At 48.9% G+C, this 16,080-nt stretch overlaps 1 long non-coding RNA gene across 1 annotated transcript in view; it reads right to left on the bottom strand.

Annotated features, from left to right (window-relative positions):
- LOC105515859 overlaps nucleotides 1–13,921 on the bottom strand; it is a 38,138-nt gene extending 24,217 nt beyond the window's left edge. The window contains exon 1 of the long non-coding RNA XR_001002402.1: nucleotides 13,732–13,921. This is a non-coding gene — a long non-coding RNA (uncharacterized LOC105515859). The remainder of the gene's footprint in view (nucleotides 1–13,731) is intronic.
- Between the last annotated feature and the right edge of the window lie 2,159 nt (nucleotides 13,922–16,080).

A 16,080-nucleotide genomic window follows, 5' to 3' on the forward strand; every position in this document is an offset into this window, starting at 1 on the left:
TTCACAGTGTTAGCCAGGATGGTCTCCATCTCCTGACCTCGTGATCTGCCCACCTCGGCCTCCCAAAGTGCTGGGATTACAGGTGTGAGCCACCGCACCTGGCCCATTTTTATCATTTTTATATTGATTCCATTTTGAAATAATATTTTGAATGCATTACGTGAAATAAAATGTATGATTAAAGTTCATTGTACCTGTTTCTGCCTACTTTTATTAACGTGGATACTAGAAATGTTAAAATAATTATATGACTGACTCTCTCTGGAGAGACCAGGCCCATCATGAGATGGGTGTGTGAGAGCTGTAGAATGACCTTCCTGTTGCCAGGCACATAGGGAATGCTCTTTGCATCTTCTGGGTATCTGAATTTTCTTTTCTTTCTTTTTTTCTTTTTTTTTTGAGATGGAGTTTCCCTCTTGTTGCCCAGGTTGGAGTGCAGTGGTGCAATCTTGGCTTACTACAACCTCCGCCTCCTGAGTAGCTGGAGGTGTGCTTACAGGTGTGCACCACCACACCCAGCTAATTTTTGTATTTTTAGTAGAGATGGGGTTTCACCATGTTGGCCAGGCTGGTCTCAAACTCCTGACCTCAGGTGAGCCACTTGCCTCGGCCTCCCAAAGTGCTGGGATTACAGGCGTGAGCCACTGAGCCCAGCCTGAATTTTTAAAATCTGTGAAGACCTCTTTCCTATGAAGTCCTCTCCAACCTGGGTTCCGGGAATTTCATCTCACTGATAACCAGGTCCTGTCTTTCTTTTTATCTCCTTAGCTCTGTGTCCCAGCATCTGCACCAGAGCCTGGTAGGTCACAGTTGCTCAGTGCATTTATGTGTAAAGGGAACAGCAGTTACTCTACTCTCTAGCTCAACACAGGGAAGTGTAGCTAACGTTTCTTTCAGGCCTGAATTTGGGTTAGTCCTGTGCCTTTTTTCTGCATTCTTGGTTAACCAAGGAGGTAGGAAATTTGACCACCCTTCCTTATCAGCTCCCCACAGCTCCCTGGCATAATTTTCCGCTCATGGCTCTCACTTTGCAAACATGTTCGTTGTCATAGAAAATTCAGAGGTGAGTTGGAAGTTGGTGCTGCCTGGTTACCATGGCAATGCCAGCTACTTCTGCCTCCACAGTGAGGCAAGAGCGGCCATGGCGCTGACCAGATGGGGTCGGAGCCTCTGAGAACAAAACACCTGGGCCCATCCCAGTCTCCTCTAATGCCAACCTCCTGGCCCTCAACACTACCCTGTTTTCCCAGGGGTGCCCATCCTGCAGCCAACCTGCTCGTACAATGCATGGAGCCCGCTCCGTGGAGGTGGAGGCCTGTGCTGCCCTTGCCAGCCACCCCTGAGGCAGTGGAGACCTGCTAGGTGACACTCAAAGTCATGAGTGAGTCTCTTCCTGTACCTGCCTTCGAGATGCTGGCCGAGAGCCCCGCCCGGCAGGCCTGTGTTTCTGTAGTGACTGGCAGCAGAAATTCCCACTGTGGAAAGAGCTGTCTTGGAGCTAATGTAACATCTTTTCTCATTTGTGGGTGATGAAAGAAAAGGACTCCCAGGGACCACGTTCCTGAAAAAGAGGAAAAGGTCAACAGCTTCAGCGTCTTCAGGGCCTTTGCCATTCCAAGCTGTATGCAGGTGGCACATGGCGAGGGCTGCTCAATGGCTGGCACAGCACTTCAGGGGACACCTGGGTCACCTCGTTTGATCTTTACCAGCATCCTGTGAAACAGATAGGACCACCATGCCCACTTCATAAATGGGGAACCTGAGGCTTGGTGACGGCAAAGAAGGTGGTGCCAAGGCAGCACCGCTGGCAAGCGCCGGCGCCGGGCTTGGGAGGGAAGAAGCGTCACGGCAGGGCCTGAGGTCTTAGGTGGCTCCGCAGCTCTGCTGCCAACGAGTGTGAGGGTGGAGATCTTCCCCAATTTACATAAACGGAGGCTCGGGTGGCAAAGCCAGGATGTGACACCTGCTCTGTCGTGTCCCAGACTTTGCTGAGCTGTGTCAGACACAGGGCTGTCCTGCTGTAAGCGGGCACTTTGCAAGCAGGAAACCCCCTCCTGAGTTCTAAAGCATGGCCAAAACATGATACGAGGGGTCCCACGGGGCGGGGAGACCCAGATTCCAGCCAGAGCTTGGAGTGGAGGTCGTGACATGAGCGTGGAAGAGGCAGCTGCCCCCACAGCCCCCAGGCAGGCCCCAAGGTGAATCAGAAGCAGGTGACACTGAGAGGGGCTGAGAATGCTTACCCTGCTGTGGTGGCAGCTTTTTGTGTGCCATGCGGGCCCCAGCAGTTGCTCAAGGACCTTAGTCACAGCTCCTCGGCCCACACAGCTGCATCCAAGCCCCTGCCCACTGCAATCCCTTCCAAACAAGGACCCAAGGCCCAGCTGAAAAAGCATGGCTCTCCTCCCAAAGAACCACCCGGATGTTCCGGGAAGGAAGGTGTGTGGGGGAGCAGTTTTCCGAGGATTGTCAGAGGGAGGTGATACGAGACACAGCCTGCCTGGCACGGGGGCCTAGAGGCAGTTCGCTTCCCTAGGGAAGCAGTTCGCTTCTTCCCCAAAGAAACGCAAAGGTGCGCAAAGAAAGAAAGGCAAAGTCGGCCGGGCGCGGTGGCTCAAGCCTGTAATCCCAGCACTTTGGGAGGCTGAGACGGGCGGATCACGAGGTCAGGAGATCGAGACCATCCTGGCTAACACGGTGAAACCCCGTCTCTACTTAAAATACAAAAAACTAGCCGGGCGAGGTGGCGGGTGCCTGTAGTCCCAGCTACTGGGGAGGCTGAGGCAGGAGAATGGCGTAAACCCAGGAGGCAGAGCTTGCAGTGAGCTGAGATCCGGCCACTGCACTCCAGTCCAGGCGACAGAGCGAGACTCTGCCTCAAAAAAAAAAAAAAAAAAAAAAAAAAAAAGGCAAAGTCAAGAGCCCAAATGTGTACCCCTGATGTTCCCAGGCCACTCGGGTTTCTGACGTCACCCTGTGCTTTAATATCCAAAATGATGCCTCACCTTCCTGTCTCACCCACAGATTTTTTTTGTGGGAGGGGCGCTTGGTTGGGCCATAGCCAAACCTGTTTCTTCCTGTTCCTCGTGGTCTCTCCCAGCTCCAGAATGGAACTGCCTCCTCCTTTATTTCCCCCCGGGAAGAAAACAGGCTTTTCGTTTCCCTCACACCTTCGTTGGAAGCCCGCGACGCCATTCTCAGGTGTGGTGAGCTTTAAGAAATTTGCTTCACTTCTGGAAGCCTCCATGTTCTCCTCTATGAAACAGCAAATTACATTTGTTTCTCCTGGTTGTTGGGGGATTATGTGAGAGATGGAGGTAAAAGTCCTAGCTTAGTACCTAGCCCATGACCAGTATTCAGCCTGGTTCTCTTTCCTCTCCCCTTCACCCTCTCCAGAGCTGCACGTGTGTGGTCTGGAGACAGCTGAGCTGGTGGTCTCTCCCAAGGGCTCTTCTGCAGGCCTGGATGCTGACTGCCCCTCTTTCCATCAGAGCCACGAGCTGTGAGCCGTGCTGGGTTGCCCCAGCCAGCCCCCGCTTCTCATTACAGAGCCGGCCTGTAATTAGACTGTCGCCTGGCTTCAGAGAATGTGCCTGTCAGCAATCCCGCTCCTCTGCCTCTGCAGAGGCCCCTTTGCTTGCTGGCAAGACCTCATTTCCGCGTGCAGAGCCATCCTTGGAAATGAGGTGATGTCTGTTCTTCCTGTGACCCTCTTTCACTTGGGGTCAGCTAAGACAAGACCTGCAGGACATGGATGGATGGAGAGGTGGGTGACAGAGCACAGACTTCAGTCCAGGCAAGGAGGGCAAGGAAGGGATCCAGAAAGAGGACTCTGCAACGTCTTCTGCTAGGCTGCCAGGCCGCTGCACTGCAGATTCTGAAGCCAGTTAGGTTTTCTTGGGGTTTCCTGACATAACTGTCCTCACCCTGACATCTCAGCCTGAGAGGGAGGAGTGAAGGATACAAGTGTCAGGCAGACCTGGCCTGAATCCTGGTTTTGCCTCTTACTAGCTGTGTGACCTTTGACAAGTGACTTCCCTTTTCTGGGCCTCAAATTCTCTATCTGTAAAAATGGGGCAAATGACACTTCAGAAGCTTGTTATGATGATTAAGTAGATGCAAAACACTTGGATACACTAATTACTCCAAATAACAAATACTCCAGCTATCCAATGATAGCTGTTATCTTCTTTAGCCGGGTTCCATCCTGTTTCCTTCCTAAATAGGCACAGCATTTGGCTGTGCTTTTGCCCGTGCAGGTCCCTCTACCCTGATATCAATATCCTGCATGATTTGTTTAGTAAACTCCTATTGATTCTCCAAGGCCCAGCTCAAATGTCCCTTCCTCTGTGAAGCCTTCCCTGACTCCCCAAGCAGCTGGTGACTTTGTCATCTATACTCCAACAGTAATTTGCTTTCGTTTTTGATGCAATCCAGTCATATTGCATGGTAATTATTTCAACTGTACCCACCGCTGCCCAACCCACTGCCCTGCCCCCCACCCTGTGCCCTCAATCCTTGCTGTGCCCTGAGCCCTTTGCTAGGCTGTGACATCATAAAAAATAAGGCCTCTACTTGTTCCTCCTGGTAATTCACAGAGTGGATGTTTTGTGATTCTTTAGTTGAATGAGGACATGACTGCTGGAAACAAATAAATGGACAAATGGATGATTACAGGGAACATTAAACATTGATATAAGAAAAGCACAGGTTCAAGGAAACTGGGCCCTTTTCCCCACATGTTGCTTTATTCAAGCCCAGGCTGGGTTAAACGTTCAGGAATAAGGAAGGCTATATTCTGCCTAGAGAGAGACCACCTAGGATGGAGGATCATGGAAAGAAACTGGAGACAAAGGAGGAATTCTAGGCTCATCTGCCCCCAGGATCTGCTGAGTGACCTCAGGCCAGTCTCTTGGCCTCTCTCTGCTGCAGCACAGAAGGCTTCATAAAGCCCCCACCACTGGGCCTGGGGGAAGAAACCCACGGTAGGAAGAATGTAGAGGCCAAGCTAATATCAGTCATGGCCGATGCCCTTTCAGGAAGGCCCCACTCCTTGACCCGTGACGGCAGAGACTGGTGACACCTGCCAGCCCCACCCTGGAGAAGGAACGGCCTAATCACAGTCATGGCTACGAGCTGGAATGTTTCCAAGAGAGGCCCCTGCAGAAGGAGCCAGGCACTGGCTGCTGGACGGAGCATTAGTTGCAGATACAGGGTGTGCAGGTCTGGACCTGATCACACCCCAGCATCACAGAGGCCACTTGCTCCCAGTCCAAACAGGCCTTCTATCACCTCCTAGCACACTCCAATTCTTCTGAACTCCGCAGGCTTTGTGCTCGCTGCTCCCGTGGGCTGGCCCTTTCTCCTCATTCTGGCCACATTGTAAAGTCATCTCGTTAGGGACCTCCTTTAACCGCCCCACCTAAATTGCTCTCATTCCTGGTCTCTCTTCAGTCACTCTCTACTTCTCTGACTGATTTTATTGTCTTCCCAGCACTCACCCCACACTGAACCATCTCATCTGCTTCTGTGTTTACTGCCTGACTCTCCTTTATACCCTCGGTTGTGAGTCAATGACCCGGTCTCTCCTGGTGAGGTTTATCCCCAAGTCTTAGCACAGAGCCTAGTACAGACTGGGCCACAGGGGTTCAGTGACTGTTTGTTAAGTGAATGAGTGAGCTATGAATAAGTACGTGGATGGATGGATGGATGGATGGATGAGTGGGCCAAACTCTCTGAACCTCAGTGGTAACAGGCCTACATGTGCGGTACCAGGCCAATAGGCTATGGGTTTTCTCAAGTGCATCTCGACAGTTGGGTCCTGTGCTGAGAACTTGGAGCCCCACCATGGGCTCCGGAGGGTCCAATTTTTGGCTATACCCTCAGTTGCCAGCACAGGGCCAGAGTCGATGTCCAGAAACTGGGCATGCCTATGTCCAGTGGATGGACAGGGTCAAATTCCTGTAGCAGGAGCCATTGGGAAATAGTTAAAAGCATGGCTCAGGAGTCAGGAGTTGATGACCTGGGTTCAAATCTCAGCCGGGACACTTTCTCACTCAATGAGAGACAGAGCACGTTTCTTACCCTCTCTGGGCCCCAATTTCCTTAAGTATCGAACAGATGATACTGGTAGTTACCCCATGGGGATATTGTGAAGACAGAGTGAGACAATGCATAGAAAGTGCTGGCACTCCATAAGGGCGCAACACTCTAACATCAGAGCCCATGGCTCCAGCACCTGCTCAGGGCCTGGCCATAGCAGGCACCTGGTAGGTGCTTGTTAGGTGAGCAGTGAACTCACGTGAAAAGCGATGGCACCTTCAACCTCCCTCTCAGGCCATCCAGTGTCTTCTTCAGTTGAGACCCCTCCAACACTTCCCTTTGCTGCACCTGCACTGCCACCCTACCCTGAGCTATAGCTACATCCTGGCATGGTGTGCTGGAGAGAAGGGTGGGACCACATTGATTTGGTTTTCTTGGTCAGAGAGTTCATTTGGCAAGCATGGTCCTGTTGCCTACCCTGCGAGCAGCGTGAAACTGAATTAAGGAACAGAATCCCAAAACATCGGGGATCATCACAGACTCTCCCAGTTGGGAGGAGACATCCAGGCTTTTCTCCTTCAAGAACGGGGAAACTGAGGCCCAGCTTGGGAAGCAGACTTGCAAATTGATGGTAGAACTGGGACTCACTCCTTGATGCCTTGGCTTCCAGAGCTGCAGCCCTAAAGGAAGTGCTGTCCTCAGAAAGGAAACCTTATCGTGTCCTGAGAAAAAGTCAGGTCATACTTGGAGAGTTTTAATTTGTTTAAAAAGGCTATGACTGGCCGGGCACGTTGGCTCATGCCTGTAATCCCAGCACTTTGGGAAGCCGAGGCAGGCAGATCACTAGGTCAAGAGATCGAGACCATCCTGGCCAACATGGTGAAACCCTGTCTCTACTAAAACTACAAAAAACAAAAACAAACAAAAAGAAACATTAGCTGTGTGCGCCTGTAATCCCAGCTACTTGGGAGGCCGAGGCAGGAGAATCATTTGAACCTGGGAGGTAGAGATTGCAGTGAGCTGAGATTGTGCCACTGCACTCCAGCCTGGTGACAGAGCAAGACTCCGTCTCAAAAACAAAAACAAAAACAAAAAACAAAAACAAAGCTACAACCACCTCCCAGACAATCTTAAAAATGAAAACAAACAGAAACAAAAGCAAAAAATCTCTGATTGGCATAAACAACAAAGAAGTGGTAAACGGGGGACTGGCTGAGTCCAGTGTCCCCTCTCCTTCAGTTCCACCCTGCTGGGGTGCCACCAGCACTGACCCCGACCCGAATCCCTCACCCCCACAAGGCAGCCGTGGTTGTGGCATTGCAGCTACACAAGCTACACATCTATACACCATCTCTTCCAGGCTTTCCTAGAAGTCTCCAGTCAGCCTCCCTTGCATCTCCATTGCCTAAATTGGGTTTCATGCCCATTCCTAAGTCAGCCCTCGTGGTTCCTATTGTCAAAGACTAGGTTAACATATTTCTCCTTTCAACAAATATTTATTAAGTGCCTGCTATAGGCAGCATAGCTATGAACAAAATAGAAGAAAGTTCTAAAAAATTGACATACTCTAGGAGGATACAGACAAAAAAGTAAAAAACAAATAAATATGCAGCACTGTTAGATGTGACCAGTGCTAGGGAGAAAAATACAGCAGGGAAGGGAGAAGGGGAGTGCACGTGGGGGAAGCAGCGATGTTAACTAGGGTGGTCTAAGCAGAGACCGAGGGAGGTGAGGGAGTCAGCCATGAGGGCATCGAGGGGAAGAGAATTCCAGGCAGTGGCAACAGCAGTGCAAAGGCCCTGAGGAAGAAGTATGCTTGGTATGTTTCACAAACAGCAAGGAAGCCAGATGACTAAAGCAGAGTGAGGGAGGGGATACTGTAGGAAAGGGGTCAGGGAGGTAAGTGGGGGCAGGAGCTATGGCCCTTGAGGCCCTTGGTGAGGATTCTGGCTTCTACTTTGTTTGTTGTTTTGTTTCTTGAGACAGAGTTTTGCTCTTGTCGCCCAGGCTGGAGTGCAGTAGCACCATCTCAGCTCACTGCAACCTCCGCCTCCCAGGCTCAAGTGATTCTCGTGCCTCAGCCTCCTGAGTGAGTAGCTGGGATTACACGCGCCTGCCACCTGCCCGGATAATTTTTGTATTTTTAGTAGAGACAGGTTTTCACCATGTTGGCCAGGCTGGTCTCAAACTCCGGACCTCAGATGATCTGCCCGTCTTGGCCTCCCAAAGTGCTGGGATTACAGGTGTGAGCCATCATGCCTGGCCTCTACTTTGACTTAGATAGGAGGTTCATGGAGGATTTTGAATTGAGAAATGTCCCAATCTCATTTAGGCTTTAAAACGGAGGTGTTGAATCTTGGCTGCACAGTGGAATCACCTGGAGAGCTTTTAGAAAATACAGATGCCTGGGGCCCACCCACAGAGGTTCTGATGTCATCAGTCAGGGATAGGGCCTGGGAATCAGGATTTTTAATAGACACAGGAGAGTCTACGTGCAGATGAGGTTGAGAGGCCTGGGTATGTGCCGAGGACTCCCAAATCCTTATCTCTGACTCTCGACTCGTGACTCTCCGTTGATGTCCATATTTTGATGTCACCTTCCAACTTAGGGTCTCCATTTGGATGTCAAATCATCATAATAATCATCTCCAACTTAATCGAACCTCAATCCGATTCCTGACCCCTCCCCAAGCCTGTTCTTCCTATGTCCTCTGTCCAGTTCCTCAGGCCAAAACCTTAGTGTTATCCTTGATTCCTCTGTTGCTTTAACACCTGACATCTGATTCTTTAGAAGACCCTGCTCACCCTACCTTCAAACATACCCAGAAAGCACAGCCACTCACACATCCACTGCCGCTACCCAAACCGAGGTCCTCGTGACCTCCAGGTCTTCTGCCCTTGCCTCCAGTGGCACGTCCCAAACCTGGCTTCTGTGGATTCACGTGGCGAGCTTTAAAAACTGTGGATGCTTGAGTCCTCAGAGTCTGATACAACCGGTGGGGTGCAGTGGGGCATTGAGAATTTTATAAACCCACCAAGTGGTTCCATTGTGCAGCCAGAGTTGATGAACCTCTGATAAGGATGGTATTTAAATTGAAGGATCTGGCAGTGACCACCTGGGGAGAGCATACAGCTAGAGAAGCAAAGAGGTCAGAGACTGAGCACAGGCTGACTCTGCGACCTGCAGAGGCAGGGAATGAGGAGGACCCAGGAAGAGACAAAAAGGAGATAGACCCAATCATTGCCGCAGGGGTGGGAAGGACCCTTGACAAATCGAAGGCACTGCTTGAGCTAAGGTAGAAAAATCAGCTTCCCTAGGGCCCAGGGCAACATGGAGGAAGAGAGAATGGATACCTGGATTGGCTTCTCCTGGGAAAAGGGAAGGAACAGGAGGGATGCTGGGTGGTCAAAAAATATATAGTAAACCAATAAAGATGATGATGGTAATGAAAATAAAAATAATGCTGAGAGAGAGAGAGAGATCTTCCTCTTCTTATGAAGCCACAACTCATACTGCATTAAACCCCCACCCTTATGACCGTATTTAACCTCAGTGACCTCCTAAAAGCCCTAACTTTTGACCACACCTAACTGCAAGGGAGCCTAGAAAATGCAATTCAGCTGTGTACTCAGGAAGCCAAGGAGAGCATGGCTATTGTTGAAAGCAGTGCAAGAAGTGGGTGGGAGGGTACCCCAGATAGATGAATCATTGTGTGCCAAAGTCTGGAGGAATGCTAGCAAGGTGAACCGGGGCACCGCCACTTGCTCAGCTGTCTGGCCCTGGGTGTAGGAGTGGGGAATGGTGGGAGGGAAGTGACTTTGTTGGGCAACAAGATTTCCTGGCCCTTAATTAGCCAGGTGTGGTGCCCTATGCCTGTGGTCCCAGCTACTCAGGAGGCTGAGGTGGAAGGATGGCATGAGCCCAGGAGGTCAAGGATGCAGTGAATTGTGATTGCACCACTCCACTGCAGCCTGGGCAACAGAGCGAGACCATATCTCAAAAAAAAAAAAAAAAAGGAAAAGACTCCCTGGCTCTTAAAGAGGGTCATGGGCAGAGCTCATGCTCAAGACCATCACTCAGGGGTAGCTTGGCTCACAGTTTCTTCCAACTTAGACAGTCGAGTATTTCTGTGAACGTATGATTTCAAAGGATTCTTTAAAACACTGTAACCATTCATTTATTAACAGGGAACGTGCTCATATTGTTCCACATTTGAAAAGTGAAACGAGTCAGTCATGACAAACCTCCCTCCCACCCTGTCTCTCAGGCACACACTCCTCCTCCTCCCTCAAGGCGGCCAATGCTTTCAGTTTCAAGCATAATCTTGCAGTGATGTTTTATGCAAATATAAATTTTACATATATATACATTCTTCCCTTCGTCCAGTTTTGCACTAGTTGTAGCCTGCTGAACATAGTATCCTGATCCTTATTTTTGTCTGAGATTTTTTTCATGGTGATATGTAAAGAGCCTTCTTGATGACAACGTAGAACTCCACTCTATGGTTGTATCACCAGGATAGTCCCCTGTTGATGGACAGTTAGGTTATTTCTAATTTATAAATAATCTTGTAATGAAGTTTGCATATGTCATTTCATGCAGGGATGGATCTATTTGCAGGATAAACTCATAGGAATAGAACTTCTGGGTAAAAGGGTTATACTCTTCTAGCATAACTGGCTGTGAACTGCCAGGCCACTCCACATGTCTTTCTGTCTGAGTCCCTCCCTAGTCCCACCCAATGATGCAGACCTGGGAGACAGTCCTGAGGTGCTGAGCCCAGCCATGTGGCCCCTGGCATGGTTCCGTGCCCCTTGGAAGAGGGCAGTGCCCAGAGTGGTCTCCTCAGATTCTTGGCTGGAGACGTCTCAGCGAGGTCATCCCGTGACCCCCCTGCCCCGTGGTCTCACATCAAGGACAATTGTTTCCCTGCCTGTCTTCAACCACAAGCCCAGCCCCATTCCTACCCCCTCCTCCAGTCCCATGACTTCACCCCTCACTCCCAGAACAGAGGTAAAGCCTGCCGAAGGCCAAGGCAGCACTGTGATAGCCAGAACAATGTCCCCTCCAAAGACATCCATGTCCTAATCCACACAATCTGTGACTATGTTGCCTTACATAGCAAAAGAGACTTCAAGATATGAAGTCAAGGATCTCGTGATAGAGAGATCATTCTGCATTATTTGGCTGAGCCCAGGGTAGTTGCTAGGGTCCTTAAAAAATGGAGAAGGGAGGCCGAAAGTGAGAGTCAGAGAGAGTCTGGAAGATGTTATGCTGCTGGCTTTGGAGTGGAGGGAAGGGTCGTGAACCAGGGTATATGGGTGGCTTCTAGAAACTGGTAAAAACAAAGGTATGGCTTCTCCCCTAAAGCCTCCAGGAGGAATGCAATCCTGCTGACACACTGCTTTTAGCCCAGTCAGACCTATTTTGGACTTCTGACCTTCAGAACTGGAAGGTAATAAATTTGTGTTGTTTTCAGCCACTAAGCTCATAGTAATCTTTTACAGCAGTAACAGGAGACTAATCCTGTTAGTCCCTGAACCGCCCCCACAGGAGCCCAGTGCTGCCTCTCTCCTGCCTCCTGAGCTGCCTCCCTTCTTGCAGAAGGCCTGGCCTCAAATCCCTGTTCTCCTTACCCACTGGGTGCTTTGGGGCACATACGGCATTTCTTTGAGCCTCGGTTCTCTCATCTGCAAAATGCAGCTCATGATCAAACTGTCACAAGGTTGCCGGGAGGTTAAATGAGATGATGCTTGTGAAATCTCTTAGCAACTGTGCCTGCCATGAAATCGGCGCTTGATATTTTTAGATGTTGAGCATAATTCTGAAACTTTCAGTTGTGCTCCCAGAACCTACTCCTGCTCCGTCCCTGGCTAGGGCCCTAGCTTCTCCTGCGGAGACGGCCCCTTTCTGCAGTGCTTACACCCAGCAGAGACCCTCAGGGAGGCAGCTCTCTCCTTTCAACCAGCCCCAAGGAGCCAGGGCCCTGAGGTGCTGTCCTCAGCAAAGAGGAAACTCAAACCAGGTTCATTTTTTTTTTTGCCACTTCCCAGCTGGGTGGCATTGGGGGAGTTACTCCACCACTCTGAGCCTTGGTTTCTCCCTTTGTAGAATGCCCACAGTGAGCCCCAGCCCAGGAGGTTGGCCCAGGAGTGTGCTCACGGCTGGGCACGTAGCAGGTACTGGAGAAACAGCGTCAGAGCACTGACTTCGCAGCCAGGACCAGACCCAGACTTGGAGGACCCTGGGACTCATACAGTGTGTAGCCCCTCTTTAAGAAGGAGCATCTGAACTTACAAACATACAATAGGGCTTCTGATGGGGCCTAGGCCAGGGAGGCGTCGTGAGGCCTGAACTCCATTTGCTTCTGCTCTCTGCTCTCAACCCCTCCTTCTCCGTAATGACCAGGCCAAACATGTTTCAGAAATGTCCCTCCCAACCTGCTTGAATCAGCCCCAGGAGCCTGAGATTTTTCTGAAATTGTCAGAGGTGGTGACCACCTTAGCCTCCCAGCAGGATCCAAGCTCGCTTGGTAAGTGAGCAAGACTTTGGATGGAACAAAGGCAAAATCTCTATCTGATGAGATTCGCTCCTTGGAAAAGAGCGCACAGTTCATCAGTTCGTCTCTACCTTGCTTGGACAGTAGAGATGCCAGATTAAAACAACAACAACAACCAACAAAACCAAGACATGTGTGTATATATATGAATTCAATTTAATTTGAATTCCAGATAATGAATAATTCTTTAGTATAAGTATATCCCAAACATTGCATGAGACATTTAACTGGATGTGCTGCATTTTATCTGGCAGCTCTGTCTGCCGGAGACACAGCAACGTGGCTATTCAAATTCAGATTGTGTTTTGCAGAAGTGTTGCTGCTTTGAGAAGCACCTGGGGGCCCTTGAACTTCAGCAAAAGAATAACCAGTGGCAGAGGGAGGGATGGGGAAGCTGCCCCCAGGCAGGTTGGTGAGTGTTTAACACCTGTGGCCAGAGCCAGGTGGTCAGGGCCTGAAGTGTAGCCTTAAATGAGCCTTGTAGCCACCCCTGAGCAGGTGTTGGCACGCCCATTTCTGCAGATGTGACAGCCAGAGCCTAGCAGGAAAGGAACACCTTGTGAGCACCTACTATATGCTGGCATTTTACACGCATTCGCTCATAGTTAAGAGTGGGCAGATTTTGTAGTTGTTGCTATTAATGTAATCCAGGCATCAGAGAAGCATGATATGAAAAATAAGTCTTTTTCCCCACGTTTGAGAGCGCTCAACCTCTTAAACCTCTCAGCGATTCCTCAGCCTCAGCACTATTGACATCTTGGACCAAACTTTTCGTTTTTCTTTTTTTTTTTTTTTTGTCGTGGGCTGACCTGTGCACTGTAGAATGTTTAGAAGCATTCCTGGCCTGTAGCCACCCAATGCCAGTGGCACCCCCACCCCTTCTATCTGTGACAACCAAAAACATGACTCCAGACGTTGGGAAATGTCCCGTAGGAGGCAAAATTGCCCCTGCAAGAACCACCGCTCCAGAGGAATCACTGTTAATCATTTTCTGAAAGGGAAATAAATCTTAGGACCCCAAAATCACTAGGCCAAAGGAAAAAGTCAAGCTGGAAACTGTGTCGGGCAAACCCGCCACCCATTTTCTTCCTGAATAAGATAGCTACAAAGATTTTTAAAAGCTACATACCTTCCTCACAATTTTCCCACAAGGAAATTCCTTGTGGGCTTCAAGACCTTCACTCTAAAGCAGTTCTGTCGAATTGCGTCCTGGCAATGTCAACCAACAGACAATCTTCACAGCTGCGGGACAGAAAGTCACCCCTCTGCTCACCTGAAACAAATGCCTATCTGATTGCTTCCTCTGCCCTATTGTTTATGTAAAAATGCTGATTCACTGAGCCAGACTAAGGCATAAGTGACTATTCTTCTACGCCTCCACCCCCCACCACCACATGGAAATTGTGTATTCAGTGAAAGGCTGATTAAAGACTCAAAAGAATGCGACTATTTGTCTCTTGTCTACCGATGACCTGGAAACCCACCCCTTCCACCTTTCTGGACCGAACGAATGTACATCTTACACATATTGATTGATGTTTCATGGCTCCCTAAAATATATAAAAGCAAGCTGTATCTCGACTACCTTCTGGACAAAGAATTTTTGGCAAAAGAATTTTTGGCCTCAGGACCTCCTGAGGCTTTGTCACGGGTGCGTCCTTAACCTTGGCAAAATAAACTTTTTACATTGATTAAGACCTGTCTCAGATACTTTGGGTTCACACTTCCTTGAGAACATTTTTAGAATATTTCGAAGCACATGTGTATGCCTCCAAAAAAAAAAAAACCAAACAATGAAAAACAAGAAAAGGCCAGGCGCAGTGGCTCGCCCCTGTAATCCCAAGACTATGGGATTACAGGATCTCTTGAGCCCAGGAGTTTGAGACCAGCCTGGGCAACATGGCGAAACCCTATCTCTACTAAAAATACAAAAAACTAGCCAGGTGTGGTGGTAGACGGCTGTAGTCCCAGCTACGTGGGAGGATGACTTGAGCCCGGGAGGAGGAGGTTGCAGTGAGCTGTGATTGAACAACTGCACTCCAGCCTGGGTGACAGAGAGCTTGTCTCAAAAAAGAATTTTTAAAGAGACAGGTTAATATATACACCTCTTTTATCACTTGCCTTTTTACTTACCAGTATACCTTGGACATCTTTCTGTATACCCCACTCATGAATCTGCATTTCTTCTTTGACAACTGAATGGCATTTCTTTGTGGGTATTGCTGCCATTGATGTAACCAGTTCCCTCACTACTGAGGCAGTAGAGTTGTTTCCAGTGTTTTGCTGTTACAAACAATATTCCAGTCAGCATTCTCACACATGTATCTGGGTATGTTCATGGATATCCTATGAACATATCCTACGTTTTAGGGTTTTAGGATAACCCTAAAAGTGGAATCGCTGGGCCATAGGTATGTACATTTTTAATTTGATGTGCCACATTGTTATCCAAAATAGTTTGCACCAATTTAGTCCACTGCCACTAACATCTTGATGAAAAGCACCAAACATTTAGTGAGCATTGACTGTATTTCATACACTATGTTAAGGGATTTGCATGTGCTATCTTATTCAATTCTCACTATAATTCTACTGGTAGGAACTAATATTATTTCCATTTTACAAATGAAAGAACTTTGGCTTAGAGTGATTAAGAGTATTTTCTAATCTTGTCAGTGACCTCATCCAGGTTTTTCGCATTACCATGAGGGGCATGGCGTAAACCTCCATAAATTAAGGCTGACCATTTGAATCCTTCAGTCATTAGCAAATATTTACTGTATACCTACTATGTGCTACGTGCTGTTTAAGAAATCAGTACACTTCATTTTTTTGAGCAGTTTGAGGTTTATAGAAAAATGAGTGGAAAACACAGAGTTCTCATCTACTTCCAAAGCCCCCCCGCATCCTGTTAGCACCTGTGATTAACATCTCGCATGGGTGTGCTACATTTGTTACAACTGATGAGCCAATACTGATACATTTTTATTAACTAAAGCCTAGAGTTTACATTACGGTTCCCTTTTTGTGTTGTACATTCTATGGCTTTGCACAAAGACATCGTGACAGGCAGGATGCCACTATTCCCTGTGATCCACCTATTCAGCCCTCCCTCCTTCCCGCCCCTTCCCTACAACCCATGGCTCCGGGGATTTTTTCAGTGCTGGGAACACAGCTGGGACACAATAAAATTTCTGTCTTCATGGAGCTGACATTTCAGTGGGGAGAAGGATAATATTTAAGCGAGCAAATAACACATACCCAAGTCCAGGAGATGATAGATGCTGTGAAGAGAATGTGTGTGGCTGGAGGGGGGGGGCTCTTGTTTAGACAGGATGGTCAGTGGAGGCCTCTTTGAGGAGATAACACTTGTGCAGAGCCTTCTCTGGCTGGAGACCCAAGGAGCCCAGGCTGTGGTTCAGAGGCTGCGCTGCTGAGAGGCTATGAAAGATCCCATAGGCCATAGTGGTGGACCCAG

The sequence above is a fragment of the Colobus angolensis genome, unplaced genomic scaffold (assembly GCF_000951035.1).
Source record: "Colobus angolensis palliatus isolate OR3802 unplaced genomic scaffold, Cang.pa_1.0 Scaffold27, whole genome shotgun sequence".
NCBI lineage: Eukaryota > Metazoa > Chordata > Mammalia > Primates > Cercopithecidae > Colobus > Colobus angolensis.